Consider the following 19886-nt stretch of genomic DNA (forward strand, 5'->3'; position numbering starts at 1 on the left):
TCTCTCGCTGTGACTTGAGTCAAGCTTTTGAAGGATTTATATTTCCCTGCTCAGCTAGACTGAACCAAACATGCTCCATGCTCTCCGACCTCTCAGCCTTCCAACAGGCTGCTCCCTCTGGAGTTTGCCTTCCTCCAATTTCCTTCTTTGCCTGATTAACTCTTGTCATTCATTCTTTGTCCCAGGTGCCACCTCCTCCAGGAAGCCTCCTTGACCTTGCCGTCTGGTTCAGATGCCTCTCCTGAGTGCTTCTACAGCATCTGGGTGGGTCCGTTGAGACATTCTTTTCCACTTGGCCTCTGTCTCCTCTAGAAGACTCTCAATTCCCTGAAGGGAGAGGCCATCTCAAGATCCACAGTTCCTAGTGTCTACTGGGCTCTCAGTAACTGTCTGTGGACCAAATGAGCAATGAATGAATATAAGACTTGGAATAGCTCACGGTATGGGCAAAACAGAGAATAACATGTGCATAAAGCTTTCCAGATTACAAAGTATTTTCCACATATATATCTTATTTGATCTTCCTAATCTTGCAGGGCAAATGGTATTATTTTTAACCCTCTTTTCAGCTGAAGAAGCAATGATCCAAAATGAGTAAGAGGTCTGATGAGGGTCATACTGTGTAAGTGGTAGATCTGAGATTCAAATTATGACCCTCGAACTTCACATTCCCTGCTTTCTCCATTCCCTATGAGCTACCGTCTTCATATTCAGATGTATACAAGACTACATAAACGTTCCTCATTGAAACTTGATATCTGGAAACTAGTCTGCTTGCCTTGTGCTTAACCAAACTACTGACTAGAAGGAACAGAAATGAATTCTGACCAATTTTAACAAAAGAAGTAAATCTAGAAAAGGAAGTAATATAGACAGAACAACACAGACACCACTTTTATCTTCCTTTGGTGGGATGAATCAACATAAATGATTTAGGCATCATATCCTCCTGCCAAACCAGCAGAACATCTCAGATTTAGGGTTCCTGCTGAAATGGCTACAGACCTGTCCTGTGATTCACTCATTATTAAAGCCAGGAAATCACCATCCTATCTGGTGGGACAGCAGTGAAGGCAATTTTTATCCAAGAACACCTTTGATACCCAGCAACTACTGCATCTCCCACAGGCTGTTAGCACCCCCTCAGCCCCTCCCAGGCCTCACACCCATTCATCCAGCTGAGGGCACATGATCCATCACCCTAACTCCTCTCTCACTGAAAACCTCTACTCACTTACCCCATTGTCCTCTTGTAGTCACCTGGCAAGGCCCAGTCCAGGTCAATCCATCTATCTGCCTTCTTGGCCCCTACCCCAAGTTTTCTAAACATGGGTACGGAAAAAGCATCCAAATGCATGGACTAGTGTTTATGGACCCCAACCTCAGCTGGGCTACCCTGCTATCTCTCACTCCCTTTTCAAGGCCAACTTCTTAAGAAAGTTATCTACTTGCTTCTTATATTTCTTCACTCTTCCCTCATTCTTCAGCCCACCACAACTGGCTTCCACCACTACATTCTACTAGCCTTCACCAAAGTTCTTAACCGCCTGCATTTTGTGCAACCCAAAGGGCCCCTCCCCATTCTTATGTCACTTAACCTTTCATTGCTTGACTTCCTTCTTCTTAAGAGTCTCTTCTCTTGGCTTTCATGTTCCCACACTCTTCTAGATTTCCTCCTCTCTCTCTCACCACGGAGATGGAATCTTCTTTCAGGCTGTTCTTCTTCTGCTCAGCATTTACATGCTAGTATTTTTCAGGATCCTAGGATCTTCCTTTCTGACTCTACTCACCTCTCAGGGTAATCTCATTCATTCTAATGGTTATAATACATGCTGCTGTTTCCTTTCCTTGGTGTTTCTATGGCTCCCAGCTGATACCACCATTGAGTACATTCCTTTCCACTTGCCCTCTGTCTCCCCTGGAAGACTGGGAGCTCCCTGAAGGCAGAGGCCATCTCTGGATTCCCAGTCACTAGTATCTACTGGGCTCTCAGTAACTCTTTCCAGCCTTATTCTTTTTACTAAGCTTCAGATCTATATGCCCAGCTACCTATGAACTTCTCTTTTGGGTGAACTTAATATTCTCAAAATAGAATTCATCATCTTCCAAATCCCAAGACATCTCCTTGTCCTGTGTTTCCTTCCTGCATGAATTGGGAACATCATCTACCCAGCTGCATAAACTGAATCCTGGAACTCATCCTCAGCAATTCTCTTTCCCTAACTCTCTATATCCAACCAATTAATAAGTCCTGTCAAATTCTAAATATCTCTTCAGCCTAGCCACTATATTTTATCTCCATAACCATGGCAGGTTTGAGGAAATGAAAAAAGGTGCAGTGTAGCTGGGCATAGGGTTAAGGGCAGGTGATGTTAAGGCATTTAGACTTTATCTCAAAGTCCCCATCCACCACCTCTCACTCCCCACTCTCGATGCTGGAGGCCTGCAGCTAAAAAGTATTCAATGACAATAATTTGGGGCTGCCCAAAATGGGATTTTGTAGGATAAGTGACATCACTTTCGATGCTTATTTTTTTTATTACCCAGATAACCAATGGTGGTTTCCCAAATAAAAAAGATACTGGGCTAAATGGAATACTGGCTCTGCTCTCTTTATAAAGTTACTGCAGACAACAATGATTTCCAGATGAGTCTCAGGTACATAAAGTAATGCCTTCGTGGAACCATCAGAGTTCAGTTCTGCCACATTTGAGAAACAACGTAATATTTAAGGTAAACAAGCTAAACTGGACGTGCGTGGAGGGTGAGGGTTAGGGGAAGGAAGGATAGGAGGGATGAGAAACAGGCCATGCCTAATGACGCATGGGCATAGTTGACAGATGATCAATTCATCATTAAAACAGCACTAAGATAAAGTTAATAAAAAGCCACAAAGTAATCAGGAAGCACGTTAAGTTAGTAGTTTCTAAAAGTTCCTTGTTACTATACATATATATCTGCCCCAAACTGTCAGTACTAACCAAATTCATTAAAAGTATGGTAATATGGAGGGGGGTTGACACACACAGTAGAAAGAGAAAAGAAAAATATACTGGTAAGAATCTACAAAAACAACTCTGTGAATATTAAAAACTTTTAAAATGTACACTTTAAATGGGTGAAAATTATGGTTTGTAAATTTTATCCCAATGAAGCTACTTTTTAAAAAATCTGCCAAGACATAGGAATAGTAAGCAGAGTTGTAACAAATCAATCAACATATATCAATACTCAAAAAAATATATCAATACTCAAAGGAAGAGCAGGTAGTTTTTCTTGATCCTATAGAGGAATAACAAGCAGCAAAAGTCATTTTTACATTTATTTTTGTTACATATAACAAAAATAGACAAACTACTACTTACAACCAAAAAGACCAGGGGAAGAAAAGACATTGTCAAAACACTTAGAGAAAGCAATCTGTCAATTCCCACCTTGAATATTGCTTTAATTCCACTGCTTTCACTACCAGAAGACTCTGCTCAGTGAGATTATTATGTTTTCACAAACACAACAGTCTCATTGGGAAGTTTCTGCCAAACTAGTATCTTTCTAAGAAATTACAAAAGTATGTATCACAAAGAGAACTATTATAAGCTCAGAAAAAGCATGCAAGTCTCAACAACTAGAGAAACAATTAGATAAAGAAAAGACAAATTCTGGATCAGTGATGATTTCCTTTTCAAGACAGGGTTCGAAAGAAAGGTACAAAAGATAGATGAAAAGTGGCAATACTCAGCACCTCATAAGCACACATGCGTTTGTGCTGGGTGCTTGTTGGGAAAGAAGCAGAGTGTAATTTTTTTAGTCTCTTAGAAAAACAAGCTAGTTCGTGCAAAGACAGAATCCTTTTGAAATCACTTCAAAAGGTAGATACCAAAGTGGAAGGCAGGTGTATGCTCAGAATATGATCCACCAGAATAGAAATTAACTATGCCCAGTCTCTGATCTCCGTTTCACCTAACCAAGCAAAACAATCCGGCTGATACAAAACGAAACAAAAACCTATCCTTCAGTTTTTGTCCTCAGAGATAACTCGCTCAAACCCAAGGAACCAAACATAACTCACTTCTGGTTTTAAGTTATAACATGTTGAATCCATGGTGACTCAGCACATTCAGGGTTTCACTTACTTAAAGTTGTCTGAAACCAGGTTAGCTTTAATATGGTTAGCCAACATAAGAAACAGCCAATGAATTAGGCACAGAATTAGGCAGGAAGAGTACTGGCCTCAGAGCCAGTTTTAGATCTAATCTCAACTTCGGGGACTTCCAAAAAACCCAATTCAATCTCTGTTGAAATTAAAGAATTGTCTTTGAATTTTTACACACCCACATGCCAGGCATATAGAAGATGTTCAAGAAATGCTTTCTGAATTATCACTATGAATAGCTAACATTTAGCAAGCACTTATTAAGTAAGTACTTCATATGCATTATATCATTTAATCATCACAATAACCCTATGAAGTAGATTTTCATATTATCTGCATGTCACAAATTCAGAAACTGCAGTTTAGAGAGGTTAGTAATGTGCCCATGTGACTCAACTGCTGAGTGGCAGAGAGAGGACTGCAGGGCCCAGGGTTCTTAATCAATGTGCACTTACGCACTACTGCCCCTCTGAACTCAACGCGGCACCGGCCAAAGTAATCGTAGTCATCAATGAACATATGAGGCTCCTCCAATTTAATGTTTGTTTTATTGCTTGCTTTTCCCCACCACCTGTCTTCCTGGGAGTATTGACTGTAAAAACCTTGGGATCCTTGTTATTCAAAACGTGGTCCATTGAGCATAGACATCACCCTGAAACTTGCTGGGAATACAGAATCTTAGCCGTATCGCAGAAACAGAATCTGTGTTTTAACAAGATACCTGGGTGATTCAGAGACATCTCAGTTTGAAAGGCACTGGTTTAGACTAGCTCCAACATGACACACGTTATGACAGGAGGAAAGAAGCTCTGAGAAGGAAAATACAACAGAAATGTTATAGTCAGAACAAAACCAGCTTGCTATGGCTGTGTCAGGACCTTAATTCACCTAGATAATGGCACACAGATATTTATAAAGGACCTATAAAGATGCCTAGGGAGTTGATGATAGAGACAATGGCTGAATCTATAGGGAGTATAACTATAGTTCCATGCCTTCTAAAATCTCCAAACCTGTGTCTTTAGAAGCACGTATCACGTAGCAAATAAAAATACATTAAGTCTTCGGCAAATACGGAATCTCTCATGAGGTGAAGGGTAGAGCTGTGCTATGGACTGATAAGCTCAAGACTTGTATGATATCACCACCTTCGTTCACAATCCAGGAGTCACTTCTTAACAAGGCAACTTTATCCTTTTGAATGTTAACACATTTTTTGAGCCCAACACCAAAGTCAACTTAAATTTGAGTTTAAACTTGATTTAACTTTGAGCTATTTCAATATGGTTTATGGTTTTCTTTTTAAGTCACATACCTACCTACATTTCTAGTCAGAAAGTGGCCTATATTTTTAGCCAAGAAGTGCAGGACAGCAACTGTCCTCTCACAAGAGGTATGAGTTATGTTGTGCTATGAATCAGAATCTAAAGAAGCATCTGAAGGACTTAATTTTTGCTCACTATTTCTTACCCATTTAAACAGAGTTATAAAACCCCAATAACTCCACATATAAAAGCCATGCATATAAGTAAAAGTTATCTTAGTGGGAAGTGAGATGTACAGTTGACCTTTTTATTTATTCTCACTTTTAAAGTAAAAAATAAATTACATTCTTTTCCAGTCGCAATTCTGTGCTTCCCAGAGCTAAGAGACTGCACTGCACATAGGTGGAAATCCGTTCTCTTCTTCATTTCTATGCTTTTAGTCATTTGAAATCTACTAGGCAGGTTCTTCTCCTTAAAGCCTTCAACTATATATTCTTGACACTTTCTGCGTCCTCCCTGTCTTCATCTAGGGGGAATCAGAACAATTAGAATGGATTTCTTGCTAATTAATCATCCAGATATCTCCTAGAAGGCTTGCTTTCACCCCAATGCATCTGAAACAAGAACTGCTTTTAATTCTCAACCCATTAATTCTGTTACCATCATAAATTGTCCTTGGGATTCAGAGATTTTCTACAGGCTGCATCAAATAACCCAGGGTATTACAATGAAGGCAAGGGGAGGACTTGGGTATGCTCAGAGCCAGAGGGCAAGCGGGAAGACGAGCAAAGTTTAGGGCTGTGCGGCCCCCAAGGATTCTGACTCAGAGTTGAGTCCAGAGGCCACGGAAACAGGAAGGCACATATTAACTACAAAGAAGCACTGAAGGGGCCTGAGTCAGCCTATGATGGGGGCTCAGGGGCCTGAGGAGTCCCACGAGAGAATCAAATATACATAAGTTTCCCACAACAGACCCAAATTCCCATTCTCAATGAGGCCAGTGATGGACTATATTGAAAACCAGCTACAACTGTGCTAAACCAACCTCATAGCTGGTGGCATTGTTAATGAATACACCACTTTTGGGAATAATTTAGTAATATGTTTGTAGAGTCACAAAATACTTATAGTCTTTGATCTGGTAACCACACTCTAAAAATACGGACGTATGGAAAGCAGTTCACTGCCAAGGACAAATGCAGACATCTGCATTTAGGTTTAAACACTCACAAGTACAGGCTGGGATTGCCTGGGTTGGCAGCTGTTTTGTGAAAAAGCCCCAGGGATTTGGGATGAACCAACTTCACTTTAGGGCTCCTTAGGAGGGAGTAGCAAGAATGGTGGGAGCATACACCGAAGTCAGCAGAGCTGGGTCTGAATCGGTTCTCCCTTCTACAGACTGTAGCAAGTCACTCAAATCCTTAAGCTTGGGCTCCTCATCTGCAGAATGAAGATATATTTCCTTGATTCTAAGATGTGCTTTCTGTCCCCCTTCCCCCAACACGCATTTTAACTTTTCTGAAACGGGCAGGACTATTGCATTTTATGTCTCCGTTTAATGTGATGGCATTTTCCTTCCTCTACTTCTCCCTGAAAAGCTGAAATTTAATTGATGGTGTATCTTGCCATTAACAGTGTCTTAGAATCAAGGAAATACAGTAGTAATACTGACCTCAGTACTGCTGTGAAGATTAAATAACATCACATATATAAGGCACTTTGGCACATTGTCTTGAAAATAGTGACTGTCCCCCCAAAATGGCACGTTAACATTATTTTTTAAGAACTGATGCACTCTTAGGATACATTATCAGAAGAGCAGTACCCAGGAAAGCAGCCAATAATCCCAGCTGCTGGTCAGACTACACTTGAAGAACTGTATTCAGTCTGAGGGGCACAGAAAAACAAAGGCAAATCATGGATACTCAGAGAATAGGGACCAGGCTGGAGAAGTCTGAAAAACATGATATTACGAGGAATGGTTGAAATAAGCTGGAATTTTTAGGCTGCACAAAAATGAGAAGCCTTTTGAACATATCAAGACCTGTGGGTGCAAGTAGATGTTTCCTCTGTGGTTCCAGCAGACAGAGCTGGAACACAGGGATGGATATTCTAGACAGGCCATGTCACATCAGCATAAAGGAGAACTTTCTAACACTTCGAGCTCTCTAGGAGTGAAAGAGCCTTGGTGAATGGAGGGCTTCCTAAAACAGGAAGTGCTCCGTCAGCGCCTGGATGGCGCCGCGTCAGCACTTGCCAGAAGAGCCTCCTTCTTGGTCTCAGAGGCTGCACCCTGTGTCCACTTCAGCTTTAGAATACCACGCCTGCGTCTTCCTCCTCCAAACCCAGGCCAGACCTCAGGGGACCACTCTGAGCAGAGGTGGCCCCCTTGGCCTCCATGAGCTAGGGCTCCACCGTCTAGGGAAAAGCTAGCACAAAACCATGACACTGGCAGAAAGTGAAGGGAGGAGAGGACGGATTCACTGGGGTGTCTAGTATTGTAGCAATTCACATGGGAGGTAAAGATACAGTTTGGATGAAGACTGACAGATTCGAACTCAGGCGGCAAGAGGCAGTACCAGCGCCTGACCTACTCCATGTAGAATGTTCTTGTTCGGCCCTAAATGAATCCATTTAAGGGGCAGACCAGTTTTACAAATGACAGCAAAGCCTTGGTGAGATCCACATTTTTTCCTTCAGATGTAGGCCAGCTCCCTTCTTGCCCCAGTTACATACTTCTTCTTAAATTAACCCTCTATCCATGCTTTAGGGAATAACATTTATCCATACTCTATGAAAAACTGATAAAATGCCAGATTAAAACAGAAGCATAACTTTGGACTGTGTCTTCTTATCAACATTTATGAACACTGGTATTACGTTTACTATGAACTTTGTGATTCAACTACACTGTCAATGCTGCAAATGTTATCTAAATCTCTCTGAGCAAAGGTGGTGGGTATCAACCTTTCCCAACGAACAAGTACCTTGTTTACATCAGGCGATTAGTGGATCCTTTTACCAGGTAAAAATGAATGGCTCAGTAACTAACTGAAGGACCTTGTCTTATTCCCCAGATGATGCTACTTTTGGTCCAAGAGAAACCATAGGCTATGGCTCAGCCCTTGGATAGTCAAGGTTTACCTACACATCTTTTGGCAAAGACGTTTCTTATGACTGATACCTCTGTAAAACCAGATATAGTTAGGAATCCATATGACATAAGATCAAAATTCTCTCTTCCACAATTACCACATGCCAGGTGCTAGAATGGAGTTTAGGAGCACAAAGGTCAACAGCTCTCACAGCCCAGGGAAGGAGACAGGCTTTTAATAGCTAATTGCCACAGCGTGTCCAGAACTGCAGTAGGAGCCTGGAGGAGGAAGTGCTCAACCTGGGGTTTGGGGAAGGTTGCTGCTGGAAAGGCATACTGGAAACGAGTCTTGAAGACTGGGTAGGAGTTCACTGAGCATACTTGAAGGGAAAGCACATACCAAGAAAAAGAAACTGTTACAGTGTGTTGGAGCACCTAACCTAAAGTCCAATAAAATTATCCTCGCATGTTTGAGCAAGAGAGTGAGGCAGGGTGAGGGCCATGATAATTGTTTTCAGATATCTGGGGGACTATCTGATTAGGTGTTTGCTTCTCTATGTAGAAGGTACTACTATGTGAATGGGAAAGGGGGGTGCCTACGAGAGTGTACACTTCAGTTTAATGTATATAAGGCCATTCTTTAAAAAAGAACTATTTATAAAGAAACTGGTTGCCTGGAGTAGACAAGTTTACTTCATAATTATATAGTTTTGGAGTCACTTTGGGTTCTAATTCTAGCTTAGCTCATGGTAAGTGCTTAATAAATAGTGACTATCCACATTGTGAGGTGGTGAACTCACCTTCACACTGTGAGTTCCAACACCAAGCTGTCATCTCTGGCTCTGTCTCATGCACGGGGTATGAAGGTGGACCAGAGACCATCAAGGTCCCTCCCAGGTCCCAGCCTGGGGTTTCATTTCAGTGTCTCTGCCCATTTCTGATCTGGCAATATTCCCTCAGCTCACTAGGAAGGACACTGAAGAAATGTCCATTCATAACCCGCTATATAAATGTTAGCTCTCATTACTACTGTTATTATTATTTCCTCTGATACTGTGCTTCTACTAACTTTATCATCCCTGCTTTTGTTTTATTCCTGTGTGTGTGTGTGTGTGTGTGTGTGTGTGTGTGTGTGTGTGTGTTTAATGGTATGTAAATATTCTTGCAAGCCAACTCAAATCCTCAGTAGTACATAGATGAAGTCAGAAAGAATGAAATAAAATAACTCCTACAGTTTATTATAAATGACACTAATAACAATAGGTAACATTCACTTAACACTCACGCATCAGGCACTGTGGGAGGCGTTATATATACATTATTTCATTTAATACTCATTAGAACCCTAAAAGGTAAGTACTAGTATTATGATCCTCATTCTACAGATAAGGAAATTGAGTCTTAGAGAAGTCAAGTAAGTCACTCAAGGTCCCATCTAATAAGCTGTGGTCTAACCTAACAATTTTGCAGCACAGCCTACAACAATCTCATATTAATGGATATGTACTCCCATATATTTTTAAAATTTGAATACTGAATATTTTTTATTTGAATCTTGAATACAGGGACTCCAGAAAACAAAAATAAGCCACTTAATCTAGTAAATAGGTGACAACACTGAGTTCATCTGGTCTCAATCTCACAGTTCAAGACACTGTTGAGAAGAAAGGGCCCACAGAGTAACCAGGTCATGTTCACCTAAGTGGTCTTTGAGCATCAAATTAAAATTTCTAGCTTTCTCATCCAGTGTATGATTTCATTCAATGTTCAGAATGGGCAAATCTAGAGGCAGGAAGTTAGAACAGTGGTTGCCTAGGGCTGGGTAAGGAAGAGAGGGGAGTAGGCAGAGTGGGTACAAGGTTTCCTTTAGGGGGTGCCAAAAATGTTCTAAAATTAGATTATGGTGATGGTTACACAACTCTGTAAATATGCTAAAGAATACAGAATTGTACGCTTTGAAGGGGTTAACTTTGTGATGTGCAAATTATACAATAACAATAAAGTTGTTAAAAAATAATTCCCAGGATTCAGTATCCAGTGATCTCTAGTCACTCCTTGTGGCTGCTGTCTTCCAGAACAAACATGGAAACCAGATGTGCGTTAAGTAAGCCTTTACCCGAGAACAAAATGTTCGAACAACAATGATGAGAATAAAGACCACGCCTGTGAAGCTGGTGAGTTTTCCTTGGAAGCCATAATGAGCCTTCAGCTTCTTTCTCCAATGTCATCAGGTAAGTGCCGAATGGTATTAGCTTCTGATTTTTACCAACCCAGGAAAAATGGAAATATAATTTCATTCCTCATTACTAAAGTGTTTGTAAGTGGACAGAATGAAATATTAAAAACAGCAGCAATAGGGGAATCAAAAGACCTCAGAAGGCCCCAAAAGACTCCAGTCAAGTCGACTAGAACCTTGTGACCTTGGGGACTCAATCATTCTGGGCTTTGGGGACCTCATCTGTAAAAGAAGGAGGAGGAAGAATGAAGTCAACTACTCCAAGGTTCTCTTCCACCTTCATTATTCCAGTCAAATCATATCTTCTAAGGACTATCTCAGTATGTTGACTTGTCCCATTCTGAACATCAGCAACTGCCCTTGGACCGATGAAGAGTTATCAAAACATCTGGACACACTGGAAATCCATGAAAGTGTCTTTCCTGGACTGTTGTTTCAAGTATTTAAGTGAGCATCTTCCCACATCCCTTATTAAATAAACTATATATCTGATAATTTAATCAGCTATAATGTCTGATTAAGATTTTAAACCTGGTGCCTAAAAATCACAAGGCACTTTCCTAAAATAATGCATAAATGCAGCAAAATAATTGCTCTCCAAAGTAAAAATATCCTCTCCTTTATAAAGACTGATCTGCCTCAACTCTAACCTGTCACTCTGAATCTATTTTAATTTTTATTATAAAAATAATAAATTCTTCTTAAAGGAAACCTTAAATTTACAAACTATCTGAGGAAATTAAAAGCATTCGTAGAGTTACCACCTTAAATAGATTATGGGTGATGTTAACTTACTATTAAATTTTTGTATATCTTGTTTTCATTTTTCTCTCTCCATGAATAGTTTTTATGTTTTCAAATATAAGGGAATCATATTTTTAAATATTAATATGCAGAAAAGTATAAGGAGAAAATTAAAACTGCCAGAAATTCCCACCTTTAAAATAATCCCTAAACCCCAATTAACTTAAGGTGATCATCCATTCTGTTCTCTCCCTAAGCTTAACACATACAGAGACAGGTATATTTTATTTTATTTTGATTTATTTATTTTTTTGATTTATTTATTTTATTTATTTATTTTTGGCTGCGTTAGGTCTTTGTTGCTGTGCACGGGCTTTCTCTAGTTGCGGCGAGCGGGGGCTACTCTTCTTCGCGGTGCGCGGGCTTCTCATTGCGGTGGCTTCTCTTCTTGCAGAGCACGGGCTCTAGGCACACGGGCTTGGGTAGTTGTGGCACATGGGCTCAGTAGTTGTGGCTCTCAGGCTCAGTAGTTGTGGCACACGGGCTTTGCTGCTCCGCGGCATGCGGGATCTTCCCAGACCAAGGTTTGAACCCGTGTCCCCTGCATTGGCAGGCAGATTTTTAACCACTGCACCACCAGGGAAGCCCCAGGACAGGTATATTTTAAACATAACCAAGTACGTGATGCACAAATAGTTTAATATCCAGTGTTTTATCTTAAATATCTATCATCACCATTTCCTCCGATTATAGTTTTTAAGTAAAATTGTAGTAGTTGCATAATGATCCATTATGCAGTTTTCTTCTAGTGTATATTTTGATTATTTCCAACTTTTCATGACAATAAATAACACTTCAATGAGTATTTCTGTAGTTAAAGCTTTTGCACTCCTACCTGGAAAATTCCAATCTATTGCCCTATTCCTTTTGTGATTTCCTCTATTGGTTTTAGGAAGAGAAAGTGCTTCCCCATCCAAATAATAAAATCGTTTGATTTCTTTTCTTCTTTCTTTTTTTAAAATATAACTCCTTAACCTATGGACTGTATTTTTACATATTTTTAAAGATTCCAACCTTATTTGTCACATGTTTAAGTTTTGGCCAAATCTAGAGTAAGTTATTTGCCCCACATTTTCAAATGCACATTTATGTTTTTAAAGGAAATACATGTCTCATATTCCTGGCTCTCCACTAAGCCTCAGAAAGCCTTCAGGATTGACAAAATAACCAGAGCTTTGATTATCAGCAGGAAATCATACTGGGCAGGAATGAAGAGGACACTCATACAGGCCAAATTAAAGCTAAACAATCAAAAGGTCCAAGTTCGAGCCTTAGTGGTTTTATCATTTTAGCCTTAAAAAGTCTCAAAAGTTCCAAGATTAGCTTGTGTAGTTAAAAGACAGTTTTCAACTGTGGGGCTTATTCGCCACGTGGACTGGTCACCACTGATCTCATTTACTGACCACGAGTAAGCTCTACATCCTGCCACTGGTCACTGGGTCTTGCCACTGGTCCCCAGCAGAACACGTGAGAAAGCAGAGTACAAGCTCACCCACACAAACACCCAGTAGGAAAAGGACACAAAGGACATGCCTTACTGGTTGACAGTGGGTCAACAGAAGCATCTTTGAGTAGGCAGAGCAGCACAGATATCAGTATTTACATGGTTGCTTCTCATTAATAATAAAGACTGGATTGTATTTCCCAAAGACATCAACCCCTCATACCATTTTTTCCCCACCACAGCACCCCTCTGAGGCACAATACTATTACTGCTGACCAGCTGCTATGACTTGGGACAAATTATGTAACTTCCCTGGGACAGTTTCATCAACTGTAAAATGGGGGTAATAAAGACAATTGACCCCTTAGGGTTGTTGTGAGGATTAAATGAGAGGCTTAGAACAGGGACTGCCTTTAGGAAACGCTTTTTGAGTGTTAGTTGTTATTATTACTATTACCACTCCCTCTACTACTCCTGCCACAGGTACTAATATCTTCAACCCCAGAAATGCCAGAAAGTCAAACTTCAATTGGCTTCTTCAGAAGGAACCAAGGAACTGGTGAAGTCTACGGTCAGATCAGCCCTGGGAGTAGAGTCTGTCCTCAGCCTTTGCAATCCCTCTGGGAAGTTAGTACGCACTGTCATTATTAAAATAGTTCACTTCTGCGGTGGGCGGCATCACAGTCTCCCTGGCTTTCTGCCCCACTTTCTGATATGTAAGCACAAGACGCTTGCACATCGGCACCTTCAGTGAGCAGGGTCATGAGCAAGAACTCAGCGGGTTAGGCATGAAAAAGGCAGGGGTGGCTGTACATGATGAATCTGACAAGGCCAGAAACTGCAAATCAAGAACCGACAGCTCCCCTAACGGGCACCTCGAAGATGAAGACTGTGGGCAGGAAATGAGAGTGATCTGGGGTGTGAATGGAACCAGACAATAGGTGAACATTTATCATAAAGGTTCAGCAGTCAGAAAACCCACTCCTGACATCATGATTCCTCCTGGTTATTCATTTCTTTCCTCTAAGTCCTTACGTTCTACTGACATTTAACCTTCCTGATGTTTCGAGGGTGGGCCAATTCATGTTGAAATAACGGATCATCAGCTATGTTCATAACCATCTGAGATTTATGAGGCATCAAGGGTACTTTTGACTGTTAACAAGAAAGCATGTTGGATAAAAATTAATCGGCTCAAAGCTTAACCTGACATGGAATGGGAGAAATGTCCATCTCTACTTGATTTTAGCCAAAAAGCAGAGATGTCACAAAACTAAACCAGTCTGGCAAGATGAGAACAAAACTGCAATGTGTGTGCCAAGCCTGGAATCAGGAATAAGATTTGCTTCCATCCCAAATTACAGATTTTGAGCACTTTATTGTACAGTCTTTTTTTTCCCCCTCATGTTTGGAGGAAGCTTATTGTAATGAATATCCTTTGGGAAAACCCTAAAATCTGGTTTTTAAGGAGTTTCCCCTCTTACTCTATCCTTTGCCACATTGTTTATTTCTGTTTCTAATCAGTACTGTTCTGTTATCATCTGTAGAAGAAAAGGCTGCAAAGCACTTGGGAACACAGAAACTGAGACCTACCAGACCTAAATGAGCTTTAGGTGAGCTTTTTAAGACTTTTATCCATGCCAGCTAAGCGCAAACAAGTAATCAACAAGTAAAATGTCTTAACATAGTCCTTTAAATCATTGAGGAGCTACAATCAGATTGACAGAAGTCTTCTTTAAAATTTTAAGTTAATAGCATTTAATAATTAATAATAGCACATATGCAGTACTAGCATATATTAAGCAAGTCACAGCAATCTCTGCTCTTTTTTTTTTTGGATTTACTATTGAAGAAAATATCTGCGGAGGCAGGGGTAATAATACAGCTATACAATTGTGTCTTGAGGGGGATAAAGTACAGTCAATTTTGCAATCCTGAGATAGCATGCAGCCATAACTTTGCAACTTCAGCCTCAGCAGAGATAGGACTGGGATCTTTAAATTTTAGCAAATCACCTCAAAGATTTCTTTAAGTACCTATTTCTGTCTCCCTTCTCCCTCAATTTGATATTTTTAAACACAGGAGAACCTGAGAGAGCAGACCCTTTCTGAAACACTGTATTTCCCAGCGGGGGAAAAAAGAGGAGACTCAAATGGCAGTAACAGAAGCATATTAGCATATTTTAAAACACCCATACTGGGACTTCCCTGGTGGCACAGTGGTTAAGAATCCACCTGGCAGTGCAGGGGACACAGGTTAGAGCCCTGGTCTGGGAAGATCCCACATGCCGTGGAGCAACTAAGCCCGTGTGCCACAACTACTGAGCCTACACTCTAGAGCCCATGAACCACAACTACTGAGCCCACAAGCCACAACTACTGAAGCCCACACGCCTAGAGCCCGTGATCCACAACAAGAGAAGCCACCGCAATGAGAAGCCCACCCATCACAACTAGAGAAGGCCCACGCACAGCAAAAAAGACCCAATGCAGCCAAAAACAAACAAATAAATAAATAAATTTATAAAAAAAAAACCACCAGCGCTTACCTTGAACGAAAGCATACATAAAGTAACATAAAAGCCAATATATTTCATAAAGTGTTGCAAACTTGAAAACATCATCAAATCGAACTACGTACTCTTGTGAAACAATTTCATGCTGGATTGCTTTGGTGACAAGTAAACAAAGGTAAAATCGCTCTCTAGATGTCAAAGTTAAGGAAGATATTCTCTTGATACTTCGCTCTATTGACTTAATTTCATTTCAATACTGTTAGTGATCCTTTCATTGTCTTACAAGGCACACTCCGTTTCGACAGTCATATTTACTCCTAGAGGAATCACTTAAGAATAAAAACAGGGGCTTCCCTGGTGGCGCAGTGGTTGAGAATCTGCCTGCTAATGCAGGGCACACGGGTTCAAGCCCTGGTCTGGGAAGATCCCACATGCCGCTGAGCGGCTGGGCCCGTGAGCCACAACTACTGAGCCTGCGCGTCTGGAGCCTGTGCTCCGCAACAAGAGAGGCCGCGATAGTGAGAGGCCCGCGCACCGCGATGAAGAGTGGCCCCCGCTTGCCGCAACTAGAGAAAGCCCTCACACAGAAACGAAGACCCAACACAGCCATAAATTAATAAATAAACAAATGTGGAGTTTAAAAAAAAAAAAAAAGAATAAAAACAGTGATGACTGGGCTTTTCTGGTGGCGCAGTGGTTGAGAATCTGCCTGCCAATGCAGGGGACACGGGTTCGAGCCCTGGTCTGGGAAGATCCCACATGCCGCGGAGCGGCTGGGCCCGTGAGCCACAACTACTGAGCCTGCGCATCTGGAGCCTGTGCTCCACAACAAGAGAGGCTGCGATAGTGAGAGGCCCGCGCACCGCGATGAAGAGTGGCCCCCGCTTGCCGCAACTAGAGAAAGCCCTCGCACAGAAATGAAGACCCAACACAGCCATAAAATAAATAAATAAATAAAATTTAAAAAAAACAAAAACAAAAAAAAAACAGTGATGACTAAGGAAGGGATTCAGTCCAGCTTGATCCACCTGTACACTCTGCCCACGTCAACTGTTATGCAGGTATTTTCTGAGGCATTCTAGGAAAATGTCAGACTTTTCAAAAAGAAAATTAAAATCATATTCTGGTTCCTTGTAACTATAAGCAGTAGGCCCCAGAGAAAACCATGCATCAGGCAAGCACGCACAGGGTGGGAAGGATGACACCATGGCTGGGGCACTACACACTGCTGTCTTGTGCTCCATAAAGTAAAATCAACCATGTATAAAATCACAGTTATTCCTAGAAGATATAATGGGAAGACACAAAGAAAGGAATTCTGAAAAAGGAATTGAAAATGCATATGAACAGGTACAAATTTCTAGACTGCACATCCAACACATAAATGTCATTTCTTCTTGGCTTCCACCTGCATTTAATATTGTCCAGCAATGCATACATTACAAGGAGAACCATAACCCCCAGACCTCCGTAGGATCGACGAACTCACATTATTTTCTAAAAGAACGCAGCAACAGCACAAATGCTATGCTGACTGTCATGTCATCGCCCGGTGAGGACAGAAAGAAAATCTGACACATGCAGCAGAAAGTTCAAAACCTTATTTACTAACCTGGTGCCCCTGTGAAAGTAGTCGCTTCATATTGCTTTAAAGAAAGAATCCTTACTATGAAACTAATCTCCAAAGCAGCTGATAGCCAACAGGGGAAAAAAAAACTGACTACCCCGAGAGAATCCACAGACACGGGGAAAGCAGTCTGTTCCCAAGCCCCGTTTTTGGCCAACTCCCCAAAGGCCACTTAAGTCATAGCCAAGCCCACAAAGCACTTTAGCCTATAAGCTTTAGTAATGAACTTGAAACCACTCCCATATGTTAAATTGACACTGGGCTGCTGTGAGAAATAAAACTCACATACAGAATGAGCTAAGGCTTCAGGCTTCATTTTTGTACTTGATACCCAAGAAAACTGTAACACACCAGCTGAAACAAAGAGCGCTCTCACTCCCTTCTTGCCCCTCAGATGCTGTATTAAAGTGACGCATTCATTCTAAACAAGAGGAATACAGTCTGCCCTCCACTAGCGCCATGAAATGAGTTTTATATTGTTGTCCAAACTGGTGGTGGTGGTGATGGAACATATAGCACTATAATTTCACGTTGGCTAAGAGGGACCACATGAAATTATTGCTTCTGAGAACCAAAGGCACATACTATCACTATTTCTAGATTTTTAAAATACATTAAATAAGCATAAAACCTCATTAATCACTAAAGTCTAAAAATTAAGTTCAAGAGGAAAACTTATGAAAGAATCTTCTAATTCTGATTCTGACCTAGTGTCTGTAACTGTGAAAATCACTCATAATTCAATTTCACCATCTACAGTTAGGTTATATTATAAAATAAAAAAGTTTTCTGGTGGTTTTGTAGTTTTTTATAGTTTAAACTGGGACTTAATATGACTCACAATGGTTTCAAAGTAAGAAATTTATTTTTCATTCTAGAAAAATGTAATTGATAATTTAAGGCATTTGTATCTTAAAAAAAATAATGTTCCAGTACGTCGCTTAAGAATAAAAACCCATGCGCTGCTTTTTAACATGAAGTGTTCACAGTTATACACAATTTTCCCCTAATTTTCAATGCCAAGAGCAGTTTTAATTCTTGTTTCCATGATTTCTATCTTATTTAAATAAGACCTATTTAACATAATGGTCAAGGTTACCAAATTTAATGTTTCTTCTGAGCCATAAAGATGGGACCAAATATTCCGAGGAAAACTTGATTCACTTGTTGCCAAGTAGATCTACATGTACTTCCGGTAAAATTCAAGTTACTCAAAACCTATGAAACAGAAGTCATTAGCATATTAGCTCAACAAGATCAGGAATGAAAAGCCCTGAAACTCCCTCAGATCTAACACTCACCCTGCTGGCCTTTTCTACCCACTCCCAGGGTCAGGGCTGAACAGTTTCTCCAGGGGTCGCTTCAGAATGACGGGGCAAGACAGCCACCTCAGTGAGAAAACCAGCCTCAAGCCCCGGCCCATGCCTTATAAAGGAGCCAGTACCCCACCTGGTGGCAAAACCTAGAAAAGGCTGAAACAGTTAAACCTCAGGGGAAATATTGCTTCAATGATGAAAGAAAAAGAGAAGAAAAGGATCAGTTATAAGAGCACATTAATGTCACAAACAATGTGCGGTAGGAATCATGAAAAGTTACTTCCCACAGAGCACAATATTTACAGAGGATATGAAAACACTCATGCAAAAAAAAAGTAATTACATTCAAAACCATCTTTTTATGTGGACCATATGATGATATGCATTCCCAGAGAAATCCTCTGATAAATAATATTGATCTCTCTTCTACCCAAAGGGCTGCAAGAAAAAATCCTGTGAGATCAACATAATCTGTGAAATGGAAGAACCATGGATAAATCCCCAACTCAACTAGCTAACTGCTGGTGGGATGGTGTCTCCATCATTCTGTTAAGAGGTTGTATCCCCAGGAGTCTTCCTACCTTTCTTTCAAAAAGTATTTCCTTTTGTCTCACATAAATTATTTCTGCTAAAATCAACGTTCTGATATCAACCTCAATGGAGATGAAGAACAGTTAAATATTGGGTTTCGAATTACACAACAGTCTTTAATAAAACTCCAGCAAAAATAAAAGTATAGTAGCATGTGACTTTTAAACGAGCCCAAGCCACATTAATGAAACTATAATAATAATAGCTGATATTTAAGCTCTCAGTATAAGCTAGGCATGGTTCTAAAGGGCTTCAGGAGATTAACTCATTTATAGCACACAAATCCATTATTATGCCAGTTTCACAGATGAGAAAACTGAGGCATCTAAAGGGTAAGTATCTTGCCAAGATCAAACAGCTAGTGGCGGAGCTGGGATTAGAACCCAGGTCATTGGGCTCTAAAGTCAGCGCTGCTAACCACATACTTTGATAATGCTGTCCTCCCGAGTGCACACCACTGGTGAAACCCTGCCAGACTCTGCTCAAATGCAAGGGAGCAGGAGTTGGCTGGACGAGAACCGCTCTATGGACAGTCCTCATGACGGCACAGGCTGGGAAAGGCTGCCAGCCAAGCAGCCGCAGAACTGAGACCTGGAGGCCATGAGGCAGGTAAGGGATCCCCAGGCAGAAGGCACTCACTCTGTCTGCCAAGGAAAAGGGGGAAGTGGGGAGTGGGCCACTGGAGGGACCATAGGGAGCTTGGTGAGGCTGGGGGACCGACAGAAGAAAACTTTGCGAGGGAGGCAGGAGTCCTCCGATGTCACATCATGGAGGTAAAGAGACATCACGAAGACATTTTAAACCACAGTGTGTACATGTTGGAAAGAGAAGTAAGAAGGAA

The 19886-nt window shown here is 41.0% G+C and overlaps 1 protein-coding gene across 5 annotated transcripts in view; it reads right to left on the reverse strand.

Moving 5' to 3' along the window:
* The window catches only part of PLD1 (phospholipase D1), a 213086-nt gene that overhangs the window by 140775 nt on the left and 52425 nt on the right, over positions 1–19886 (reverse strand). The window contains exon 1 of one of the 5 annotated variants that reach the window (XM_059920530.1): positions 17124–17244. The exons of the other annotated variants lie outside the window; for them this stretch is intronic. The gene's annotated coding sequence lies outside the window, so the exon portion shown is untranslated. Of the gene's footprint in view, positions 1–17123; positions 17245–19886 lie in introns of those variants that run through there. 5 annotated transcript variants of the gene reach the window in all.

This window comes from Balaenoptera ricei, chromosome 4, assembly GCF_028023285.1.
Source record: "Balaenoptera ricei isolate mBalRic1 chromosome 4, mBalRic1.hap2, whole genome shotgun sequence".
Classification (NCBI taxonomy): Eukaryota; Metazoa; Chordata; class Mammalia; order Artiodactyla; family Balaenopteridae; genus Balaenoptera; species Balaenoptera ricei.